This window comes from Ochotona princeps, chromosome 32 (assembly GCF_030435755.1).
Source record: "Ochotona princeps isolate mOchPri1 chromosome 32, mOchPri1.hap1, whole genome shotgun sequence".
NCBI classification, from domain to species: domain Eukaryota; kingdom Metazoa; phylum Chordata; class Mammalia; order Lagomorpha; family Ochotonidae; genus Ochotona; species Ochotona princeps.
Window position 1 is genome coordinate 2,284,517 of NC_080863.1, and position 24,615 is coordinate 2,309,131.

The 24,615-nt window shown below is 38.5% G+C and overlaps 1 protein-coding gene across 5 annotated transcripts in view; it reads left to right on the forward strand.

Moving 5' to 3' along the window:
• The window catches only part of FSTL5 (follistatin like 5), a 274,244-nt gene that overhangs the window by 144,970 nt on the left and 104,659 nt on the right, over positions 1 to 24,615 (forward strand). The gene's annotated exons all lie outside the window — the stretch shown is intronic.

The following is a 24,615-nucleotide window of genomic DNA, read 5'->3' on the forward strand; positions in this document are numbered from 1 at the left end:
AGAAGGCTGCTGGTCTAGAAAGATCGGGTATGAGGGCAGAGCTTCCCAACTATGTATTTAAAACTCATGAAGCTTAAAATTTGACATGCTCAGCATCGTAAAATATTCTCAACTGCCTATACCTCTTGGTCTCAAACACCACCAAACTTTCACTTACAGAAAAACGATGGGGGAAAAAGGACCCTGAATGATTTATATTAAGACAGACACTTTGGAATTATAAAAATGGATCGAGTAGGCTAATACTTTAAAAAAAATAAATTTCATTTTAAAAAAAGTTTGGAGACTGGCAGCAAGAGCCGTTTGGTGAAAATGAAGGCAAAATGAATGCCCAGTGGAATTGACATGTTGTTCTCTGCCTTGAAGGCCGGCAGGCGAAGTAAGGCAGAACCCCCTAATTGTTGGCTTCTGTGTTGCTCTCCACAAGGTGGTATCAAGATTCACCTCCCAACTTCTGAGGCCATTCTGTAAGACAGTTAAGAATGAAGTGCAGCAACAGCAACTTTAACTCCAAAAAACAAAATAGTATCTTTAATTTTGGAGTAAGGAAACATTTCTGAAGTCAAATCTATGATTATGATTGGAGTTTTGGAAGAACAACAGGTAGCACTGCAGATCCATCATATTCTACTCATGGATAATTTCTCCATATCTGTATTACAGTTCTCATATCCATAACTTGTAAGATTTAACTTAGACAGTTTTCATAGAAGGTTACATAGAGGTACACTTGAAAGTTGATTGGCTCTGTGTCATTTGAAACTGAGCCCATATCTACACCCGCCCCCCTCCCAGATGTACTTCATAAAGATAATAAGAAAATGAAATAAAGGGCTTATTTTGGAACAACATTTAAAAAATTATGTGGAGGTTTTTCATAATTTCTGTTTTGCTGGGATTTTTTAAAAATATGCACACACACAAACATCTTCAATCAAAAGTTAATAGAAATGTCTATTATGAAAAAACTGTACATGAATCTCAAAGCGTTCGAACCAAGTAAAGTACCCTCATTATCTGTGTCATTAAATAAGCTGTCATACATTACCTGGACTGCTCTTATTTTAAAAACAGTAAGTCCACATTCTCATCCTCTCTGTGTGGCATCATTACTATCTGTTTCCACTGTAAGGCAAGCACTAAATTTCCATGGCCAAATTACCCACCTTGCCGTCCACATTTGCAAAATTGGTTAGTCTTTATGACTGTTTATCTGAGTTATGTCAGAGACTCCAGATAAATGTATCTATATCAAGAAGTCTCAGTTTCTGTTTTCTAAGCTGCCAACTATGTGATACTTCTGAATGTCACAAGTGTTGAAGTTCTAATCCACTCTCCATCTCTGGATGGAGTCCTTTGACAACAGACATCAGGCTCAGCCTGTTTGTGGGCCGGACTCTAATTGTTCAAGCATATTTCCCTTTGGCTTGCTCCTTCCTGTGTACTGCAATTCCATCCTCAGAAGGAGGGAATATCAAGCTTGTCATATTTGTATGAATCCACAGTTTAAAAAACTTGCATTTTTAATAAGATTTATTTATTGTTATTGGAAAGGCAGATTTACAGAGAGAAGCAGACGCAAGATCCTCCAGCTGCTGGGCCACTCAAGTGGCCGCAATGGCTGGAGCGAAGCTGACCCTGTATAACGTACATATAATTCTAATAATATTGTTTCATGTTTTTATCAAATTATAATGATATCCTCAAATAGAATATTTTTCCTTTTTTAACATTTATTTATTTTTATTGGAAAGTCAAATATGCAGAGAGGAGGAGAGACAGACAGGAGGATCTTCCGTCCACTGATTCTCTCCCCAGTCAGCTACAACAGCCAGTGCTAAGCCGATCCGAAGCCAGGAGCCTGAAGCCTCTTCCAGGTCTCCCACGCAGGTGCAGGGTTCCGAGGCTTGGGGCCATCCTCGACTGCCCTCCTAGGTCACAAACAGGGAGCTGGATGGGAAGCGGGACCGCTGGGATTAGAACCGGTGCCCATATAGGATCCAGGCGTGTACAAAGCAAGGATTTTAGCCACTAGGCTACAGCGCCAGGCTCTTTTTCTATTTCTAAAATAATACATACACATGCATAGTACGAAACTGAAGAAATTGTAGACCCAACAGAATGGAAGTGTTTTGCGATTAGATCTGCTCACAGAGCACAATTTGTTTCTCTGGACATATTTTCAAACCACAAAAGTAAATTTTCCAAGTTATTCTAAACATGCGCCAACCAATATGTGTAACATCTGTTTTATTGGTCTCAGTGACAATATTTAAAAGATGCTTCATTAAATGTTGTGTTTTTGTCACTTTTGGAATGGCCCCAGTATTTTTTACGAAAATGATGACTGACTTTTGATTCATGCTATTTGCCCAGGATATAACATCCAGATAGTTTCACAGGTGGAACATGGACCAGTCGGTCCTTGTATATTATACACACCCAACTGTTGACTGCTTGCAGTCACAAAAAGTCAAATTTGTATGTAAAACTAGTATGTAAAATGAGGTATCTCATTGTCTTATCACTTGCAATACCTTCTAAATTTTTCTATTGTGCTGAAAAATTGTATTTCATAATCTATTCATCCATAAAATACTCTCTCTGATATGCAAATGCATAGATTTTGCATATATATACATAATGTATATATATGAATATTTCATCTATGCATTTTCCCTGGCTTTTTCATATGGTTTTTTTTTGGCTAAAAGATGATGAATTTTTATGGTTTATGTGAACAGCGGCTTTTTCAGTTCCCAAAGACCCTTTTTTGCTATCAGTCACAGTGCTGTGTAGGTGTAGTTGCACGGTAGGTTAAGCTGTCATTTGGGTTACCCATATCCCATGTTGCAGTTCCTCTGACTGTCTTTGATTAGCATCCAGGATTGTTTTAATGTGTCTGTGAGCCAGATGGTAACAGCGCATGGGTTGGGCCATGCCACCTACATGGAAGACCTGAATAGAGTTATTGGTTCCTGTTTTCAACCTGGCCGAATCCCATCTTTGTAGGCATTGCAGAGATAACCAGTCGATAGAAGATCTTTCATTCTCTTTTTTTTCCCTCCGTCTCTCTTTTTCTGACATTCTGCTATTTAAATAAATAACACGTCTGCACTATGCAGTGGCATCACCGATCGTATGCGTGTTTTTTGTTTGAGGAAGGGAGATTCTAATCAAACGTATTTATAAACCCTGAGTTTCAGTTAAAACGGCATTTATCTGTCTATTCACTGGTGTAAGGCTTTTTGTTTGTTTCTTCCAAGGATCATTTTGATATTCTTAATGTGATTTGTGGGCCACACAGAATTATTAAGTTAAAAATCATGTTGCTGTGTTTGAACTTTGAGTCCTCCCTGCAGTTCCCCTGAAAGGGCCAGAGCAAATGGCTTTGTGCCTTAAACAGTGTGTGTGCTGCACATCCCACCTGCCCAAGCCTGGGTCTGCTTTTAAGTTTGTATCTAAGCTTAGGTCTATGCTTACACCTACTTCTGTTTTTGTATCTATATGTTGCTTCATGACTTTATCATAACTTTATCAAGCAGACAAGCACAGTGAGTTAAAGGATGCCTTGTTATTTCCGAAGTATGATTTCTGACTGTCCTCACAAATAAATCTTCCTTGCAGGCTTTGTTCTTATAAAATTAGCTGTTCTCTAGAAAGCAATGCCATCGGTACCCTGTATATGAAAGAATGACATTGTAAAAAGACACATAGGGATCTAAGTACTTTTAATAAGGACACGTTGTAACAATAGGTATTCTGGTCCCAGAATCCTCGATGGCTTTTTAATGGACCGAATTCACATCTTTGTGATTCCCATCTAGTGACATTTAACATGGATAGTTTCAAAAGGTAGTCAATCATGTCTTCTGAGTTAGAAGTTTAAAAAATACTTCGACTAGGAATATCATTCAATATATTTAAGGAAATAAAACCTCTGAGAATGATTAAAATGGAAATTGTCTTGATGGAGGATGTAGCTTGCTAGGTGCCACGGGGTTAGTTCTGAATATAGAGAGATCAGTAGTGCCATTATAAGGAAATACATCATTGCAATTTACATACATCAGAATATTTAAAGGTGCTCAAATACACAAGTAGAAAATCACCTAAAATAGTGAGTGACAAGGAGCTAGGCAGAATGTGATCCCAACGTGAAATGAGATTCTTTTGTAGAACAGGAGAAAAATTATTAGAAATTCAGTACTTTTATAGCTGAAGGGAACTTGGAAATCAAAATTATAAAGAGAATTAGATGATCTAAACTATTCATTTTGAATCAAATGCATGTTGTGAATTCGTAAAACCATAATGACAAATGTGGAATAGGATTCATCCTTAAAACAAACGAACGCAAGCGGTTTTTATCAGGGTAAAAAGAATTTTGCTAAGAGAAACGTTTTCATTTGCATTGAATTCCCCAGCTGTGTCTTCACATCATAGAGAGGATGAAAATCAAATAATATTAACATTTCTGGGAAGTAATCCCAGACACCCACATAATCCTTGAGGCAAGAAAACAGATGCTAGGCGTGTCATTCACATGAAACGTGAAAGACGTTGCAAAGGTCTTCTCATTTGTATTTGCATCCGTATTATGGATAAAAAGATGTTATCACTGTAATTATGAATTAACTCAGCAGATAGCCTTGGCGTGGTCTTAGAGATTCAGTTACTTTGACCTCTTCCTGCCTGCTACTACGATACCTTGTTAAACTCCTGCGGACTATCCCTTTGCAAGCTATTTTAAAATCCACTCAGTATTTCTTGTATCATCTTTACCGAAGGAAGACTTTGAAGAATTTCTATGAATTTAAGTAGCTTTATTTCTCCAAAAGAAGTTTGACTTCTTAGTAATTTTTATGTCTTTCCTCTCTCTTTTTTCTTCTGGAACACTATAACAGTACTGAAAAGGGAGTTCATGAGAAAATACAATCAAAAGATCAATTTATGTTGCTGCAGAAGATTTTTTGAACATAAGTTTTTCACGACAAACGTTTTCCATAGACCTTTTGAAAATCCTTTGTGTTTTTTGCATCCAAATTCACAGGATCAAGTTTTCAAAAACATGATTACTGGAGACCTTGTATGATACAATAACTCAGAGAATGTTCTAGGGCTTGGGAGCAGTATAGCTCTTGGGGCTGGACTCCTAATTCATAGTTCAATATGAGCAGTTTAACTCCTTATAGAAAGAAATCATTGTTAGGTCTGTCATTCAGACTGCTATAAATGTTTACCAAATTAAAGGATAGATTTAGACAGGGATCCACATATAATATTAAAGGTATATGCATAAAATTAACCACATGTGTACATAGCACAACAGCCAAATTCAGAGAGTGTGTCAACTCCAGTGGCTTTCCCTGTAGTGATTTATTTAGTTGCACACTTTCTACTACAATCTTTGTGGAAAATACAACATAAAATCTGCCCTCTTGGGGCCCGGCGCTGTAGAAGTAGCTGGAGTCCTTGCCTTGCGTACACCAGGATATCATGTGTACACCATTTCATTTCTCGGCAACCCCACTTCCCATCCAGCTCCCTGCTTCTGGTCTGGGAAAGCAGTCGAGGACAGCCCCAAACCTTGGGACCCTGCACCTGCTTGGGAAACCTGGAAGAGGCTCCTGGCTACTGCCTTCGGATCGGTGCAAATCTGATTGTTGTGGTTGCTTGGGGAGTGAATCAGCAGAAGGAAGATCTTCCTCTGTCTCTTCTTTTCATATATCTGCCTTTCCAATAAAAATAAAATAGAGAGAAATCTTCCTGCTTAAACATTTTGAAAAGGTTTTATTAATTTATTGGAAAGGTAGAGCTACTGGGATAGAGATGGAAAGAGAGAGTTATTTTATTTGCTGGTTTACTCCTTAGATGGCCACAATGGCCAGGGCAGAGCCAGGCTGAAGTGGGAGCTGGGAATAGCATCTGTGTCTCTTATGTGGGTGGCAGAGTAGGGCCATTGCTTGAGATCCAGATTGGAGCAGCCGGGACAAACACCAGCACCCATATGATGGTGGTGTTACAGGAAATGGCTTTATATTCTATTTCACAAATCCAGACCCTAATATTTTAAAAAGTAAGTATGATTTTTTTCAGCTACTGACCCTGTGCTGTACAGTGGATATCTATATTTTACAGCTTTTGCATTACTCAAAGTTTGTGCTCTTGAGCAATGGCAGCTCTTCCTCCACTTATCCATAGTAACTACCATTCTCTTGTTTTTATGAGTTTGGCTGTTTTAGATTTTTTCCCTTAAGTAAAATGGCATATTATTTGTTCTTTCATGTCTGATTTATTTTGCATAACAGGATATCCTCCAACATCATCCAAATGGTAAAGTAATTTTAAGTATTTAGCTATTTGAAAATCATGAAGTTGGGGGGGGAGGAGAAAGTAGAGGCAGAATGAGACAGAGCTGAGAGCGATGTAGACGAAGAAGGAATTAAAGAGAGAGAAAAGGAGAGAGAGGGAAGGAATCAGCCTTCAATCTTTCCCAAAGATTGGTTGAAGAAAAGATAATTCGCATTCACATAGACCTGCCTGATTCCCTAAGCAGAAAACCAATTTAATTCTCTATGAATTACACACATTTGGGGTGATGTCACTAAATTTCATGTCATAACCAAGAATCTAAAGACTTACTAAAAATAATTTCTGTATCAGAAGGAAAAATGTATTCGTAGAAGTGTGAATCAAAGAATCAGAGAAAAGCACATCAGTGTTTTCAGGTTTAATGTAGCAGTTTTTCTCTGTTCTAACCATGACAATTTTAAAATCATTTTGATGCTTACATGAAATAAACTACACAAGTCTTTTAATCTAACTACTTCTTTATATCTGCAATGGCCTGCCATGCCTGAAAGTGGAATGCTTTCTCTGCTAGACTTGAGCAATCATCTTAGTCACTCATTCAGTTAATAAATAGTGTTCACCAGTCGTTCTTCCGGCTTGTTCTAGACCATGAGTATAAAAACATCAGTAATTGCATACAGTCACACAGAGCTCCCATTCTATTGGAAGTTGGAGAAGAAGACAAACTGCACAAATGGGCATCTGAAGTGTCAAGTGGAATTATTATGAAGAAAGGCACAAAGGCTGTTGAAAAGCAATGGCTGATGGAATTTTGTATAAGGCAGCTGAAAAAATGCCTTTGGACATAGAGACAGAAAAGTCCTTAAGGCAGGAATAAATTCCCTTTATTCATAGATTAGCAAGGAGAACGGTGTTACGGTGTTTCAAGCAGGTGCTGATGATTAACTCAAAGAGTTAGTGCGTGGAGAACTATTCTCTAAGCAGAATGATGGCAGGTCTGTGCGCTTTGTTACCAGATTTCTGGCCAACCTAAGCCAGAAACTCACTTTCAGTCTTCCACATTGATGGCAAGAAAAGGAAATCAAGAATAACCCATTAAGAGTTTTTTTTTTTCTTCTGGAAACTTGGAAATATTTACTTGTTTGCTGCTTGGCTAGGAGACTGAAGGAGAGGCAGTGTCTATAGAACAGGGGCACATTACAGACTGCCAGCTGCAGATGCTGTGTGCGTTAGAACACAGCACTGGAGATTAAGGTTAGCAGGTAGTGTGATTGAAATGATGAGCAGAGAGGTGGTTTTAATAAAACATGGATCGTGAGTTTCTAAGCAGCAAAATTTTTGTGAAGGGCCCAGTGCAGTAGCCTGGTGGCTAAAGTTCTCGCCTTGCATGCACCTGGGTCTCATGTAGGCACCGGTTCATACCCTAACTGCCCCCACTTCACATCCAGCTCCTTGCTTGTGGCCTGGGAAAGCAGTACAGGACAGTCCTGAAGCCCTGGGAGTCTGCACCCGCATGGGAGATCAGGAATCTCCTGGCTCCTGGCTTCGGATCGGCTCAGCTCTGGCGATTGCGGCCGCTGGGGGAGTGGATCATCGAGTGCGTGATCTTTCTGTCTGTCTCTCCTGTTCTCTGTGATTCTGAGTTTTCAATGCAAGAACAAATATAGCTCTTTAAAAAGATAAATTTGTGTGAATATCCTTAGTTGTGAGTTTTTGTGCATTCTACTATCGAAGGGCTGGACATGTGGTGCCATGTTTGAGACTCTGCATGGGGAACGTGCACTGAATAACGGACTGTGTAGCTCGGCCTCAGCTTCTTACATGACTTCCTGTTCATATGCAAAAATTGCACATTCTGACAAACAGAATCTGATGACTTAGGTGATTCAATCCATGAAACCCAAGGCAGTGACTTGGACTGAAGGTCGTTTGGGCCCAGGGCAGGGTGTTTCAGGCATTTGGGAAAGGATGAAGTTGATGGAAGACTTCTCCCTAAACATTGCAACATCTCCTTCTATCTCCCAGCAATTCAAATAAAATCAAAAGATTAAAAAAAAAACTTGAAAATAAACACACTTGCAAATACCAGCCAGTAAAATGAAATGCGTTATCACAAAAAGATTGGGAACAATGATGAGTAAAATCGGAAACAAGTAAACAAAATTACAGGCTGTGTCATTCAAGAGGCCAAATGAATGGTTTGCAGCCGTGTGCTGAATGGTGGCATTTCGCTCGTCCATGGACAGTGTATATCGCCATGGTCCCGTTTGATTATATTGGAACTAACAGATTCTTACGACTTGGTGGTTTTGCTGTGATGTTGTAACACCTGTGTATTACAATTGCTGACAGAATTTCAGCACATACACTCACATACTTCGCTGTTTGTTGCCTCGGAGCCATAGGCATTGCCAGCTAGGCTGGGCATGCAGTGGGCTACGTCTCTCCCTAGTGTAGGTGCTCACTCTGTAATGCATGCCCAGTGAGATCACTGCCTGAAGAGACATTTCCCAGAAGGTTCCCCAGCATCAAGCAATTCATGTGTGTATTTCATTAAAAGGGAAATAATAAACTTTCATCAAATGCATGAGAGTTCCACAAAAATACTCTGATTTCTGATCTGTTTAAATTTGTCCTTTTCATAAATGAATTAATGGAAATATATATTGTTTGCATCACATGGCTAAACATAATGAAAGTTCTGCCCGTGGCTTTCCATTTACATATGGGGTGGGAGCATATGTATAATATGTGTATATGGCTACACGTTTTAAGTGCTTCACAAGTTGTAGGTTTAAAGTACACATCCTTTTTATCTCATCAAGCCCTCTTTACACACTGGTAGTATTCAGGAAATAGCTATGCTAACTATTTCAAATAGTTAAACATTATTAACTATTTCATATTATTTACTTCAGTACAGAATAATATCTTTTTTGACTTTATTAAATCCTCTTTTTTAATTCTTTTTTAAAAATTTAATTATCTCTTATTGGAAAGGCAGATATACAGGGAGCAGGAGAGACAGACAGGAGGATCTTCTGTATTCACTCCCCAGGTGACCGCAACGACTAAAGCTGAGCCAATCCAAAGTCAGGAGCCTGAAGCCTCTTCCAGGTTTCCCAAGCAGGTGCAGGGTTCCAAGGCTTTGGGCCATCCTCAACTGCTTTTCAAGGCCACAAACGGGGAGCTGGATGGGAAGCAGGGCCGCTGGGATTAGAACCATTGCCCATATGGGATGCTAGCACATTCAAGGAGAGGCCTTTAGCCGCTAGGCTACCATGCTGGGCCCTCGTATTTATTCTTTATTAAATTGGCTAGAACCCAGAAAGGAAAATTGCATATTAAGACTGACATTGAATCACTAGTCCTTAGTCATAGTCAATACTAGAGAATCAACGCAATGCTGAAATGGGCTGCACCTGTTTATCTCTGCAATCAACACACTGCAAAGTGAAATTTATTCCCTTCTGTACAGAAATCGTGCTTTTTATCGAAACCTGTATTTGTCATAATAGCTGATATTCTCCTTGTTTCCAGATGAAACTAGTGAATATGGAAGGGTGACTTTGTAACCACAAAAATAAGCCAATGGTAGTTTCAGAATAAAGGTGGCAAGCAAGGATTTGGTCGCCAGCACAGCAGGTCCTGCTCACAGGATGAACATTCATTACAGGAGGCAGGGCTAGTGGATTAGAAGATTTGCTAAAGGATTAGAAGATTTGCATTTCCTGCTTTTGTTTGCCTACTTTTTTTTTTATTCCTCACAATAGCTTGCATTGTATATATTGTAGCTGATGTTTTATGTCTGGGCATTAAATTAAAATGAGTATAGAACTAAGTATAGTTCATGTCTTAGGCAAATAAATGGGCTTCACGATGTGATGTTGGCATGTAGCTCCTGGTTTGAGTGCATGGGATGAGAGTTTCAGCTTTGCATCTACATTCTGTTTCTGAGAGAAAGTGAGTCATGAGGTGACCTCAGATCGGGCACACGGTTCAGGGAGGGCCTGCCTGCCCCCTGAGCTGTCCTTGTGGCTGGGAAGGTCCTGACATAACTTTCCCAGAGAACACTTTGGGAAAAGGCTGTCCAACGCAGTGGCAGTGCATTGGAACAGCCAGCAGGGAAGACCCTCAGCTCAGCACAGCGAAGTACAGAACAGAGGAAGAGATAAAACATGAAGATGTTGCCTGATACAACGGGTTTGGAAAACAGTCCCAAGTGTGTAAAGAATGCGTTTTTGGAGACCAGTCCTAGATCAACTGTCAAGAAGTTACAATGCAAACCTTTTCAAAAGCTACTGTGAGCGGAGAAAATGTAAAATCTGACAAATCTTTTTGATAGCACAGTAATCAAAATATCAAACTCTCCAAGACTACCAAAGATGAAAAAAAATCATGAAAATATGTCTAATCTGTAATACTAAGAAAAAAAGTAAACTCTGGAACACCTGAGGAGAATAAAAAAAATGTCTGGAGAACCCTGACGTATGAATGGTTCTCTGAGACGTACGTGTGTGATTTGGGAGCATAAGCAAGTATTTGTCACTATTTTTGTTGGATTTCAGACAGTGTTCAATTCTTCATTCCTACTATAAAGGGTGTTTTGGTTTTGCACTCAGAATAATTTAAGTGTGTTCTCTGATAGAAAAGCTTCTGTCACCTTGTGAGAAAGTCATGGTGAATGTCACTTCTTCAAAGTTAAGTCACAAAGTAATGAAACACAACGTTTTATTAGCCAACTTTTTCCACTTTACTTAGGAAACTCCCTCCTACTGATAACTGATTGAACTGAATACTCAAAAAACACTCTCAAAAGCTTTCATAGCTCAGTTATTCACTGAGTGCCAAGCACAGCTCCATGCAGAATTAGCAACAACATGAACATATGCGAAATATATTTTAATATTTTGATTTCTGTCACATTCTTAACTATGATTATTTATGAATCACAATTATTTTCTTATTGACAGTAAGTCAACCAATAAGAAAGCACTCCTTTAAGTTACAAATTATTGAATGGAAGTGCGGAGCTACCTTCAAGGCTAATTAATAGTGATTTCTCCCTCTAAACATTGACACCATCTAGCATGGAAAATGTGTATGATATCCTAACAACTATGTTCCAAACATTTTTAAAAAAAACAGCGTGGGCAACCACTTGGCATTGATTCTCCTGATTTTGGTTTTGAATCTCCTCAGTATTGCTGTAATCTGCGGATAAAACCGTCAGCGTTTCCATGATTCGGCTAATAGTTCTCACATGGTCATTAGTATTGGAATGAGTAACTTAGTGACCAAATGACTTAATCTAGCTAAGTAGCAGGATGCTTGCCAGCATTTAATTAATTTTCCCATGAAATAACAAGACTTGCTATTTTCTAGAATACTTCTTAAGAAATCACATAGCACACAGTATGATTGATTTATTGAAAACATAGATTTCAGTGGCCTTTGATATAATCACAGAATTGAACGATCATCCAAACTTTTTTTTTTAAAGATTCATTTATATTTTATTGGGAAGGTTGATGTACAGAAAGAAGGAAAGACAAAAAGGAAGATCTTTCCTCTGATGGTTCACTCCAAAAACGGCCACAAAGGCTTGAGCTGAGGTGTTCCGAAGCCACAGCCAGGAGCTTCCTCTGGGTTTCCCACAGGGAAGCAGGGTCCCAAGGTTTTGGGCCATCCTCTGCTGCATTCCCAGGCCACAAGCAGGGAGCTGGATGGGAAGTGGAGCAACTGGGACATGATCAGATGCCCAGACAGGATGGTGGCATTTGCTGTTCAGAGGATTAGTCAGTTGAGCTGTCCTGCTGCCCTGATCCTGGCAATTCAGTTCAGACCATTGCTGCCACCTCAATGCCAGTCATTGTACAATCACTCCAGGGTTTTGTATAACAATGAAAATAAGGGCCCGGCGGCATGGCCTAGCGGCTAAAATCCTCGCCTTGAAAGCCCCGGGATCCCATGTGGGCGCCGGTTCTAATCCCGGCAGCTCCACTTCCCATCCAGCTCCCTGCTTGTGGCCTGGGAAGGCAGTTGAGGACGGCCCAATGCATTGGGACCCTGCACCCGCGTGGGAGACCTGGAAGAGGTTCCTGGTTCCTGGCTTCGGATCGGCGTGCATCGGCCTCGTTGCTGCTCACTTGGGGAGTGAATCATCGGACGGAAGATCTTCCTCTCTGTCTCTCCTCCTCTGTGTATATCTGGCTGTAATAAAATGAATAAATCTTAAAAAAAAAAAAAACAATGAAAAGAAGTGGCAGAAACAGACCTACTTTCTCTCTCCTGATTCTAAGAAGAATTTGTTCAACTTTTCCAAGTAAGAATGCCATTCCTATGAACTTAAAGATTCCCTTTGCCATGTTTAGGAAGTTCCTTCTCTTCCAGTGATGATTGTTTTTGTCATATTTTTTTAGATTATACTGCACACTTTTCTTCACGTATTAATCATATGTTTCCCTTTATTTTCTACGCTTTATACTCTACACTTTATTTTATTAATATAATGTATTACATAAGTTGATTTGCACTTATAGACCAATCTGAGGTTCATGGGATACATTTCAGTTAGTCGTATTTTTTAATGGATTTCTGGATAGGACTATCTGTATTTTTTTAAGTTCATTTTTGATGATGTCTTCATAGTTAGGTTGGAAGGGTCAAGAATTAGGGGAAGTGGGTGAGACTGCTGTTCCCAAATTTCCCTTTTCTTCTTTCTGTGTCTGGGGGAGGGGGAGAGCAAAGGGAAGAGCCACACCCAGCATTGCAATCGCCTCAGTACCTAGGGATGGGAAATGGCTACCTGATGTCATCCTAGGTTCCCCAGTGTGGAGCATGCTCCGACGGTTCTGCTCAAGTGCTATCAGTAATTCTGAAATGCTCTTGATCTCAATGATCCAAGGGTGAAGAAATTCTTCTAGGGTCCATTGGCTGACTTAATACACCTTAGAGTCTCATCATCCCAAATATTTACTGTCAGTGCTTCCCTGGGGTAGTTGACCAATTTGTTCTGCCCTCCTTCCTCTGCTATGGTACCAACTGTCTTCTGCAGATCCCAGTGGGATGTCATATCCTCTATGTGCATCTGAGTATGTGGTCCACTACTCTGTCTGAGCCCCTGGGGAGGCCAGTTCTGACAAATGCATCTCGTGGTCAGACCACAGTTCCCGTGATTCTCCTCCTGGTTGGAGTTCTGAGTTGAGCGGCTTAGTAAGGGGGATCCCCAAAGAAACCTCCTGTGAAGTGGTCCCAGACCTGACTCTTGTGTGTGTTTGCCAGCACCGGCTCCAACTCTTTGTATCACCCACACCAGCCTATGCACACACTAGTAGTTACAATTGCTGGGTTGGTTCTTTCTCCAGCCCCAGCTCTTATGTAAATCAACGGATGCTATGGCTCAGCCCAACCCTGTCTACCACACAGTGGTTTATCTGACCCAACCCCATATAACCCATTCCCTAGTTTGGCCTCTGCCATTAGATGCTGCATCCTGACCTGTGCCAGCCAGCCCCCAGTTGCTACTCTCACTGGTGGGTGCTGCAGCCCAGCCCTGCCCAGTCTGCCCCCATCTCTGGGTCATGCTTACTGGGAGGGCTGCTAGCCGAGCCAAAAATCACTCCCCTCAGATTCCCCTATTCTTGCTATAGCTCGCCCTTCATAAACTGTCATAAGTGCATCATTCTGCTGTTTAAGTGTATCCTGACATTGAAGATATGGACAATGGCAGAGAGTCCAGCATACTATTGTCAGGATTTATTTAACAGTTACATTGGGAGTCCATCTTTGATTTGCAAGTAGATGCATACTGTATTATATCTTCATATCTGGATATGATAGTCTACTACATAGCTACATTTATCTAAAAAAACATACCACATACCAATGAAATAAATGCTAAAACAAATATGTTAACTGAAGTACAAAGTTTTGTAAATCTGTACCATAAGTATGATAAAAATGTGTGCTATATATAAACAACAAGCATCATTAAACACACCATTAATCACTGCATTAAATCATCATGTATATGATAGACATTATTTAATAATCAGTTTTGATTGTATGTATAGTTTATACTCTATGTTTTGTATATTAAAATCTTGTAAATCTTGTAAATCTTTAGATATGACACTATCCATGTTTTGTTAAGTTACTGCACACATGCCCATGCCTATATCATGACACTGTATGCGTCTAACGCATGTATAACTTTCAAGTGATGCCCCTCTAGTTTCAACCTTTGGATTCTTTTTTGAGCTAGAGCTTGATAATGGACGATGAAAACATAGAGGCATCCATTTCCATTTTCATTACACTGAAAATAATATTTTAGTAAGTTATATCTGTGCCACATTATATGGTCTGGTGATTTTAAAGTGGTAAATATAAATAGGATTTCTGCATGTTTGTAAATCCTGGATATTTCCCCGACCGATATGGATCTGACATCGTTAGGTCTACCAGGAGCTCCTGACAAGAACCCAAGTATCTATGTAACTGTGTCACATAATACAATGTAATTAATGAAGTTAAATAATAAATAATTTAAAAAAAAAAGAGCCAAGGTCACACTGGTCGTGAGATTTTTTTTAAGTGCACCTTTATTGTGATGCTGAAAAAGAAACTTAATTGAAATCTACACATAGCCATCATTCATAAAAAAACTAGAAAATGATTTTTCAAAATGCTGATATGTATACTAGTTATAAATCAAACTGATTAAATTCTAGATTTCTCAGTTTGCAAGTGATGTAGGATTTTTTTTTTTTAATTTTTATAAGATAGGAACAGCGAGCCAGTGCTGCCCTGAGCTATAGTTAAATATACTATGTGGAAGAATTTCTGTTTTTTGAAGACCGTCTTCCGTTCACTTACAGGCTTGCACACATAGCGGCACTCACAGGCTGTTTTGGGCAGATAGGCTCAGGACTGGATTTCACTGCTTCCTTAATGGATTTCCATAGCTGCTGTCTCACGTGATGCAGCTGTCGCGTGGCCTCTATAATAACTCAGTTTGATTTCTAGACTGCGTCTTCACATCATTATCATTCGCCGTGTCACACATCACTGAGCAGGATGACTTAATGTGTTTTACTTTAATGCCAGAGAAGAACTTACAAACAATGGAAAGCAGAAAACTGGTCATCCCTGGTCTCCTCTGTTTCTCTTCTGTTTTTCAGAGTTTTCGGTCCTTCATATTTCTGCTATCAGTAGCATGGCACCTAAGATTTTTGTTTCATATTTTGCCATTTCTTATCATATTGTTTTCCAGGCATCTTTCTCCCTGTAGAAAAATTTTAAGTGCACATGAAAAAAAAAGGGCTTTATCATAATCATCCCTCTATGTTGTTACTGCATAATGAGAAAACCGCTAAGACCCAGTTCTGCTCTCCAAAACAGTGATGAAATCCTGAAGATTTTTGGAAACTGAAAACTGTGCGGCATGTTTACTTTCCCACACGAAGGTGGCGGAAGGTCAAGATAACAAGAAACAGAAACACAGAAGTTTGTTTCACCTCAGCCCTTTCCAAGTCACCTTGTCTTAAGACGAGATCATGGATCTTAAACTTCAGTAGACTGAAAGATGAATAGTCTAGAGAATTTACAGAATAAAACAAGGTGGTTTGGAAGAATCAAAGAGCTGATCAATGACAATATGTCAGCCACATAGATTTCTAGGTGGTCCCACACTGAACTTCCTAGGTAGAGCTGGAGCTCAAAGCAGGCAGTAAGAAGCAAGAATCATGATAGTGCATCAATATGTCTGACAATAATTCATTTGAATTGTAAAGTATTAAACTAAAATGTCATATGTGTGTATTTTAAATGTTACTATTTTCTTCCACATCTAAATGCTTATGTTAAGAAGATAATTGTGTGTTTAAGTTGCATCTTTTAATTGTGTTTCATATCTAACTGTATACCATGGAATTATATTCGATGCAGTGCTAACCAGGATAATATAATTTGGAATGGAAATGTTCGAACCTAGTAGAATATTGTTTTGTACTTGCTTGCAAAGATTATTTTTATTGAAACTGTGTCTGATATTACTCCCTCTTTATATATATGGCCTATTTTTGAAGGTTTATACTTCAATTTTTCAAATTTTATCACATTTTTAATCTTCTATTTATAACTGCACAAACTTGTACATTTATTTTTGTCTTGTACGGTGGAGTCTCCCTCATTAAGGTGGATACAACGAGAATATCTTTTCATTGTTAAGATAAAGAATTTTAAGCTTATTCGATTCATTGTTCAGTTCCTTGTGTCCATGCCAATTAGTCATGTGTTTAAAGTTACTGTTGGCTAAAAGAGTCTGCTTTTACATGATAGTTATTTAGCTTCATCATTGGTAGTTTTCTTGTGATGATCTGTAGTTCTCTGAACAACGACCAGTACTCTTCAGTTTGTTCCTTTCCCTTGGTATTCCTTCTGTGGAGGTTCTTTTCATTTATCTAAATTAAATCTCATCCTGTATTACCGCTTTCCTATTTCTCACTTTTCATTCATTTTGGAACTTTCTTCAACTTCCACTGATTGTGCAGTTCATTTTGGAAATATGTCTGCTGCTTATACTCGAAGGCCCCACTCCCTCCCTGTGGGTCAACGAGACAATAGAGCTCACTCTGAAGTCCAACTCGACTCATTTAATTGTAACCATGTCTTTCTACATGTCTCACGATTTATCATAGTTTATACTCTCAGCAGTTGTAGTATTTATAACAAAGCTTGAACAAAAGTGTGCCCTGAAAATTGTAAATATTTTGTTGCATTTCTCTGAGTCCAGAAGTCTGCAAAATAGGGACTAAATAGTTTTTACATAATTTTATGTCTTTGTTTTTCTTTTTTCCTTTGATTTTACTTTTCTTTTCTTTTTTTTTTTTTTTTGTAGTTTATTTGAGATACAGAGATAGATTTTCTATCTAATGTTTCACTTGTCAAATGCAAGCAGAACAGATAGAGCAGAGCTAGCCTGGTAACAAGAGCCTGAACATCAATCCAGGGCTTTCACATGGAGTGGCAGAGTCCTAGGCACCTGGGCCACCGGAATTAGAACCCATGCCCACATCAGTTCCCGGCGTATGCAAGGCGAGGACTTCTTAGCAGCTAGGCTACTACGCTGGACCCTATTCTGTACAAATTTTGAGTCAAATCCACTGTATGCAAATAACTTGATGCTTCCTTCCTCATACTGTCCCTCACCACTCAAGTTTTCTCGCCAAGGAATTCCACTGTATTACAATGTTAAGGTTGTAAAACTTTAAATTTAAGCTTCCTATAAAAATGTATGTTTCCATGTGTAAATACGGCATTTGAAACTTAATGTCTAATTAGTATAATTGTGAGTATAGTGACAGACTAAGCCTGATCTGCATATAAATTTGACTTTCTGTTTTATCTGTTTCACTGAAAATAACTTGTTTTTCATAGAACACTACACAGTTTGAACTTTGTTTTTTCATTTAAAACTTACTAAATTTCTGTTGAGTTTTCTAGCACATTTCTAATGGACTGTGTCTAAACCTTGAGGTATACTTGTTTGCAAAATTTGTTATGTATTTACGAGGTATATTGTTTACACAATTTGTTTAGAAATTGTTGGCACGGTTTGCTGAAGTAAAAAGAACTAGAGATAGAACCTGAGGAAAGGGCTCATTCATCAGTATACTGGTCTTTTCACTCATATCTGGGATTTTGGCCCAGTTAGTGGTTTGAATTTCAGATTATGGTTCATTCACCCTGAGGAGCAGTAGAGACTAGCCCACGTGCTTGGTCACTAGCACCGGCTTGGGGCAGGGGAGAGGCGGGGTGAGTTCTGAGTTGCTGCATTTTGTACAGTTGTGTCACAGGCATTGGCAAGTCATGAACTAGATGGAAGTCCTCATTCTCTGTTTCTCCCTCTCCCTTTTAAACAGAAAAAATCAAGAAAATATATACTCTCATTAAGATCTCCACAAAATTGAGAAACTTACTACAAATGCTTAGCAGTTGCTTCAGACAACAAAGACTAGGGACATTTTTGTGTTTTAACAAGTCACAAAATACACTTTATAATATTCACTCTCAGTAAATCTACACAGGGGAAACCATTTCATTGATTTTGTTCATAGAATCATAATTCATACTCAGTCTGTAATTTAAGTCTGGTATATTTTAAACAATAAATGTGCAGAACATCTATTCACAATTACTGAGTTAATTGCACAATTGCTCATTTCTGTTCTTTGTTCTGATGGGGAAGACAAATGACCTTAAATCTGAATTCCCGAGCATGAGGTAACATGTAATTAGCTGGAAAGATTCAAACTATACTGTGTTTACCCAAGATGGTTTCAAAAACCTAGGGTTTCACAGTAGTGGTATTGTATGAAATTATGCCCAGAACATATTAAGAGATGTTCATACTCAAAGTAATGAGACATATATTCAGATGCAGCAAGGATGCCGCCCTTAGCATTGTGTGAGTAGAAATGTCATGATATGGCAATAACTGTAGAATTGTAAAAATTATTAAATTTAGTCAACTGTGTGTTTCTCCAATTTTAAACTTAGGCAGGTGTGACTGGTCTTCTCAGTGGTTTACAAGCACCTTCATGAACAGGAATGATGACTTAGGTAGATCAGCAAAATAGCGATGGTTTATCAGCCAAAGCCTGATTTCTGTCAAAGGAAGAAATACCAGGCAAGCGAAAAAGGCATGGAAACGTTCGTTAACTTCAGTAGGGACAAAGTCTTTGAAGGAAAAAAGCAACAAACACAAATAAACAAAACATACGTGAGAAAGTCAAAACACTGGGGTTAGCAAGAGAAAAACTGCAGGATTGCTACTGCTGACGTGTGATCCGGGAGGCAGCAGGCGCCGGTTCAAGTTCCCATGCCATGTCTCAGACCTAGGCGGAGCTCCTGGCTCCAGGTTCCCACCTGTTCCAGCCCCAGTGACGGCAGGCGTCTGGAGAGTGACGCAGTGAATGCAAGAGATCTGTTTTTCTTTCTGTCTTTCGGCTAACTGAAAATAGCAAGAACAAACAAAAATTAGAAGAACTTTGTCTACATTTTCGACAGAGGCGTATTCCAATATTTACAGAAATATGAGAGATCTTTAAAAACAAAATGGTGGTTTATTAGCTGCATGATATATAAATGGAGCAATTTTCACGTATTTATATATAATTATTTGTGGCTAGTTTGCTAAACAGAATAAGGCGAATAGATTACATTTTAGTAACTTAAGGATTGTAAAAATGGCAAAGTGGCCATTGCCAAAAAATGGCAACAAAAATGGCAACTTATTATTGTTACTTTTACTACAAAGGGTCCCAGAGTATTTGAAACTTTGCAAACCTTGACATTTCAGTTGAAATTACTCAACCATTCATTTGTAGTTGAAAGCGGCCAGACACATCAGCATATACAAGAGAGCATTAAATGGGCAGGGCTGTGTTCCAATAGACTTTACAGTAGATGGGGTTTGGTCCATGGGCCGAGTTGGCCAAGCCCAGGGCCATGGGAACATTTGCAGATGCGAAGAGAACCTACTGTACTCAGTTTTCACCAATGGAGCCGAGTTAAAATGCTACTTGCACACAGATGTTGATAGGCAGTGTGTTCTTTAAAAAAAAAGAACTAAGAATTTGTCAATAAACTTGAAAGTGACAAGAAAAAGAAAAGCTCTGGAGACAGAAATGTCTTTAGAGTTGCAAAGGGCAATTCATTAGCTGATGAGTGTCGGACTGCTTGGACTCGCTCCTTCCCTTTTTTGTAATTTTCTCTGAATCAATCTTGTGAAGCTTTGACCTATGCGTTACAGGAGAGATTCCCAGGCTCACAACTGACCCTGGTAATGAAACCTAATGCCTTCCCTATTGTAAGTGAATGCATTGGTATTCCGGGATAAACAAGGATATCTTGTGATTTTGATTAGCTCAGTCAATCCCAAACAGCCTAATTAATTCTGGCGGAATCGTTAAATTTGTTTCTGGATTTGCGCAGGAGAAATGCAGTCTTTGGACCCTTCAAAGAGATGTCAGAATGAACAGCCAGGCTCGGGTCCCCGTCATTCATGTCTGCTCTAACGTAAGAGAAAGCCTAAGTACAAAACTTCACAGGAAAGGCAAATGTTGTTTCATCAATGTACACCCAACATTATTAGGGAACAAATTTTTAAAAATCCTTTTTTAATTGAATTGTTTTAATTAGGCAACGCTATTACCATATTTTTTAGTCTGAAAGGCTCCAATAGAATTACACCATTTAGAGAGCGAAATGTATTCCTTTACTGCTGACTGTCATCTAGAAACGAGTTAAAATTCTTCTGTTTATTGACGGCAACAACTGGTGTCGTTTGGCTGGCTCTAACACTCACCTACTGCCTCAAGATGAGATGAAAAAATGGCAACTGGTTAGCATGCCTTTTTTATAGACGTAATAACTTTTTAACATGGCAGTTAACATTTAAAGTACGAGACATTGGTGACAACTGAAGCGCTTTACCCTAACCAGTAAGAATTCACGGCAACCTCTATATATTAGATTGTCTTCTTCAAACATGCATACAGTTTCTGTTCCACATTGACTACAGTGGATTCCATGTTTTTATTGATCATAAGTTGAATATACATACTAAAGATAGCAAAAGAAATTAGTATTTCAAGAAATCATCATTTCATGAATTTAGAATACAAGTTTCCTCAAGTCAGGCATGATATTTGCATAAGCAAATCTTATAGAAAAAATATCTAATTATTTTAACATTTCTTTGATACTGTTATGATTTTTCTGAAGTAGGAGAATAATTGTCACAATTCAAGATCTTTTCACATGTGGGTCTGTGATCCGCATTGACACGTCATGATAAATGATGTAACGTTAGTTTCTAGACTGGGGTGTGTGTGTGTGTGTGGTGTGTGTGTGTGTGTGTGTGGTGTGTGTGTGTGTGTGTTAGTTTCTAGACTGGGGTGTGTGTGTGTGTGTGGTGTGTGTGTGTGTGTGTGTGGTGTGTGTGTGTGTGTGTTAGTTTCTAGACTGGGGTGTGTGTGTGTGTGTGTGTGTGTGTGTTAGTTTCTAGATTGGTGTGTGTGTGTGTGTGTGTGTGTGTGTGTTAGTTTTTGGTGCAGCATTTGTTGAAGACTATTTCCTCTGCTACATCCCTTTCATCTTTGTCAAAGATGAGTTCACCAATTATGTGTCTCTTCTACTCTTTCTCTTCTGCCCCCTACGATGTTTGTGCATTCTTTCAAGAATATTACTAGTATCTTTCACCAATGTCATTAACTAGTGTTAACTTTACAGAAAGTTTTACATTATAAGTGATATTTCTGCCAGTTTTCTTTTTCTTCCATGTTGCACTGGCTACTCCGTTTTACTAAGCTGTATTTGTTTCTTTGGGTCAATATTCTAGGGGGGAAAAATCTAAAATTTCTTTTTTTGTGTGACACAACTACTATGAAAAAATGAAAAACAAAATATAGAAAATGATTCCTAGCAGGAATGTATTTTACTTGACTCTTAGTTTTCCTTGGTGCTCAAAAGCAGAGAATGGCCCTAGAGGTATTGATTTTAAAAAATAAATTATAATTCTTAGGTTTAATAAACTTCATTTACTGTTAAAATACTATTCATAATATTTAAGGATGAAGATTTTTGTGGGCATTAATCATTGTTTATTAACGACTGTCACAAAACTGGCAAGGATAGACATGACTTGCCCGCTATAAGTAAGCCTTCCTGCTAAATTGTAGGGATTTACCACTTCATTTTTAAGAAATTAACAGAGAAAATGCCATTCAGTTGCATGAATGCTATCAAGATCGTTTTTAAAATATTTTAAAATGTCACATGCAAATTAAAATTGTTCTGTGAATGTGAATAACAATGATCTTAATTGTGCATTCTTCAAAAATACATTTTAGATATTCTATAAACTTATTTCAAATCTCAGCCTTTAAGATGACCAGGCTATCTAGTTAAGGCTGAAACATAACAAAAAAACAACAACCCTCGCTACTGATCTTAGCCTTAACGCCAGATACAGGATGCTAGTGACAAATTTAAGGGATGACCTAAAAAAGTTACATTTTTCTGTGTTAGGACCAAGTTGACATGTAACTTTCAGAAGCAGATACACATTATCTTATCTGTGGTTTAATGAGGTAGTTGATGCTAGAATTCAGAATGTTACTCTACATGCTATTATTACTCTTACAATGTTTTTTTTTCCTGTTTACACAATGATATAAGACACATAAAAAAGTTTGTTTCTGCAAATTTCACATATTTCCTGCTCCTAGTTAGCCATAAGAGTTTACTTTCAGGCATTATATGCATTGATGGATACATTTAAATGCAAATGTGCAAGTACATCTAAATGTACACTATTGGTGTGTATATATTATGCTGATATGTCAAAAAACCTTCTTGGAAACTAGAATTAAAAGATAAGTTCATTTCGGTGTGTAGAAATTTGGAAATATATGCAGTAAATTTATCATAAACATTTGTTATAAACTTTGTAAAAAGCCTTCATAAAGAAGGATTTCAAATGTTCATTGTCCTAAAATGAACTTACTGTTTTGAAGAGCTGTCACATGCTACTTATGACAAATTGCTTATTAAAAACCAGACTAAAATGTTACACATGTTCTAAATACTCTGGAAGCATTGAAATAATATTTTAATGTGGAAAAATGTCATTAAAGAAATATTATACTGTCTCAAGAAAGTGTTCCACAAGATACTTGTTACGCATTTCCTTCAATCTATTTTCAACTTTTGCTCATAAAATGGCCAAAAGAATAAATTTGGGTTCAGCACTACTCTAGTGAGTTTTTCAAATTCCATTCTGCTCCCTTTATTTGAAAATGAAAACAGTTACACTTAGCTGTCTCTTAGATACAGGGAGTAGATTTTATGTAACAGAATGCCATTTTTTTTCAGTCTGTTTCCAGTTTGATCAGAAAAGGGTGTGTCAGGGTTGATGCTGTGGTGCAGCAAGCTAATCCTGAACCCTGTGGTGCCAGCATCCTCTATGGGTGCTGGTTGTTGCCCTGGCTGCTCCAGTTCGCATCCAGCTCCGTTTATGACCTGGGAAGGAAGTGGAGGTTGGCCCCACTACATCCATGTGAGAGACCCATAAGAGGCTACTTGCTCCCAGTTTGGATCAACTCAGCTCTGCCCATTGCGGACATTGCGAAGTGAACCAGGAGGCTGAAGATCCCTTTTTGCCTCTAGTTCTCTGTAAATCTGCATTTCAAATAAATAAGATCTTACAGAAAGGAAAGAAAATTGTGCATCAAGCAGTATTGATAGCCCAGTGACATGTGCAATCACATGTGTGGATTTACAACAAATAACCAAAACAGGTCAGAATAATGAGGCAACCAAAAGCCAAGTTCTGTTTACCAAGTAGGTAGACTAGATAAAATTCTCTTGATGGATGTCTGTTCTCAGGAGGAAGACAGGATTAAGAGAGGCAGAGACCTAGAGTGGTAAAAGGGAAGAAGATGTGTTTGTGGTAGAAACTGCAGTGAATGCAAATACAAATTAAAAGACAGCATTTTCTCCACTCAACTCCCCAAGAGAAACATCACCCGCCACAGCAACCACTCCGTTATACCTTGGAATTGAAATGAATTGCAGTAATCATTTGTGATTGCTCTGATATGGCAAAGACTGAGCAGAAAAAATACGAAACCCTTGATGTTAAAAAGTGAGAGTGTCCGCTGGACACCAAAGGCAGTTTTCGTGTGGATGCAGAATTAACAGACATTGTGCCTCTCTTCTGGTAGTTAGCAATAGTTTAGTGTCCACTGTCATGGCTGGTAAGGACTGGTTGAAAACAAGAAAAGAAAACTGTAGCCTTATTTCATGTAATGCTGTTATTATTCAGCACAATTATAATTTAAAAATGTGTGTGTTGGTTAGTTGAAGATTTTATATTTAATATCAAAGTTTAAAGATTGGTGAGTAACTGTAACAAACCAACACTGGAAAAGAAAGCTGACAGAATTTCACTTAATTGCATTTTGTCAAAGAAATTTAATATCTTCTTTTTGTTATCTTCCCGAACAAATCTGATTCCCTTAGAGTCAATGTATCCTTCCCAGCAGAATGAAGCATTTCACCCACTCGGCTGTGCTGTGCTAGTTTTATGAAGCCAGCCAGCAATGAGCTCACCTCACCTGCAATATAAATCTGTCAGTGAATAAACAACATCATTTTTATTTCAAAGCCGCTGACACACTACATGCCGATTTGGCAGTTAAATAATTTATTTCTCTTTGGGGTGTAATC